Below are 2,147 nucleotides of genomic sequence, written 5' to 3'. Positions count from 1 at the left end.
GTGTAGATATGATAAAGAAGACGAAGATACACGTGTACCAAATGAAAAAGTAAAAATATCACAAGATGAAAGTCCAAATGTTGGTCACATAACGTTAAAAAACAGGATCCTTGAAGTAGATCGCCATTCAGATCGACATTCTACTACTCATGTCTGACTGCCTACTGCATCAAAGGGGCTGGACTGTGTAGAAAAGGAGGGGCTGATTTTAATATTACAGAAAATGCAGTTTTTTACGACGTCGTTGTCAAACGGAGCGCCGTAAATTACGGCGTATTATGGATGGCCACACGACGAAATTAACGGCGTTTTGGATTGCTTCAATAAACACCGATAATAACTGAGGTTCTGCTGTGAAAACGCCGTAATTTTTAGACGAAAAAACGCCGTAAAATAAGGCGTTTTCTGCACACCAGGCATCTGGTTAATGGTGAATTGTGACGCGTTTGGCGTTCCATACTTCACACACGTAAAAAGTACACGACTGTCTACTTCGGTAGGTTATCCATGGCACGATCCACTCCTCATAATTTTTATACATTTCTCACATAGTAGCCACGTCGCCGTCAGGTATAGTTCCTACTATGACGTCGCCGCCGGTCTGTCGTCTGCCGTCCCTATCAATCCCATTCAAAAATCGACACGGACTGACGGCGACGGAAGGGTAGACTGCGCCTTCTCCCTCTCCTGCTAAGCCTTCGATCTGTCACATAACACTCGCCATAATCGATAACACTCGCCATAATATGCAGCCTTCGGAGGATGCATCCTTTCGTTTGAGAAACACCCTATGTGTCAAACTACCCATCCCTATTCCTTCCGTTCATCGAGGCTTCACACTCCATCCCAGTAGGTGGCGGAATCGCACCTAAAGTTGGTTTGCCAACCGCCTTTAAACATAAAAGAAGTTACCGGTAGAGCCATAACACAGCTTTGAGTCTTCTGAGGTGAGATAACTTGTTTGTTTATACAATTATAAAGATACAGCTTGTTAAAGCAGCATTTTACAGTGTCTTTTCTGTATTGTTTTCATCTGGTACAGCATTATTTGTGCGTCTTTTCTGGCATCTGCTAACTGACATAAACATTTAGCCTAGCAGCAGGGTTGCCAACCATTCTGAATTATCACGGAATTGTCCCGTATTTAAGACACAATTTTGTCATGTATACGCAGGCATATGCCATATGACCAACCAAACAATACGAATAACAAACTCTGAATTGAAAATAATAGATTTTTGGTCACATCATTGTTTGATTTTCGAACGTTTGCTGAAGGCGTTAAGACCCAGCAGAATCCTCAGCCGGCTGGTTGGTGTAGCTATATTGTACTGAAATCACAAAACCATCTCCAAAGTTATTACTACACGACTGGTGAAGAATTAATTCTTTTTGGAATTAAATTGTACATAGATCGGCTTAGCAATACAGTACAAATATTTTCAGTGTCCCTTATTTTCAGCGATGTGAGAAACTACTGTTGAATTTATTGAGACCTGAGTGACTTTCTGTGTTGTTGTTGTTTGTTTGTATGATTGTTAACAGGGGTTTTCCTGGCTGAGGTGGAGGTGATAAAATACTGCTCATGTGCACGCACACAATGCGGTACCATGCATTTCAACTGGCTGAAGAAAACATTTTACAAGCACACATTTTAGGTTTTTCAGTAATAATATAATAGATATATTTTTATTTTGAGAACAGTGTCATAGTTTTTTTTTTTCCCACAGTGTAAAACTCTTATCAGAAGGGTCAGTATCACTGTAGGGTGCCTTTTGGTGTCCTGTACATAAATAACTCATTTGCCATGATAACTTAACATAAAAATGACTATGAAAGGGTGTGTTATATTAGGCTAAGTTTTAATATTCATAACAAAAGCATTACTTTTTGTCTTTAGATACATTTTCTAGATTTCTTTTTGTTTTGTGTAAGAGGATGCGTGTTATTTTGCTATGTCCCATGCACTGCGGATTCATTCATTCATTCATTAAATTTGAATGATAGTAGAATAGTCAAATCATAAAATTTTACAATTTTGTTCTCCTATGAATATTTTGTTAAATAAGATATTACTCAATTTGAGTGTATTGATCATTTGGTAATAAAAACTATATTTTTATTTAATAAAAAAAGAAGAGTTTATC

At 38.1% G+C, this 2,147-nt stretch overlaps 1 protein-coding gene across 4 annotated transcripts in view; it reads left to right on the top strand.

Annotated features, from left to right (window-relative positions):
* Window positions 1–890: 890 nt before the first annotated feature.
* Window positions 891–2,147, top strand: part of LOC107690763 (gastrula zinc finger protein XlCGF8.2DB-like) — a 29,192-nt gene continuing 27,935 nt past the window's right edge. For 3 of the 4 annotated variants that reach the window (XM_016489183.1, XM_016489180.1, XM_016489181.1), the window contains exon 1: window positions 1,597–1,658. The gene's annotated coding sequence lies outside the window, so the exon portion shown is untranslated. Of the gene's footprint in view, window positions 948–1,596; window positions 1,659–2,147 lie in introns of those variants that run through there. The other variant, XM_016489182.1, reaches the window with a different exon arrangement.

This window comes from Sinocyclocheilus anshuiensis, unplaced genomic scaffold, assembly GCF_001515605.1.
Source record: "Sinocyclocheilus anshuiensis isolate Anshui unplaced genomic scaffold, SAMN03320099.WGS_v1.1 scaffold4004, whole genome shotgun sequence".
In the NCBI taxonomy this organism is placed as follows: Eukaryota; Metazoa; Chordata; class Actinopteri; order Cypriniformes; family Cyprinidae; genus Sinocyclocheilus; species Sinocyclocheilus anshuiensis.
This window is presented reverse-complemented; position numbering and strand designations above follow the sequence as displayed.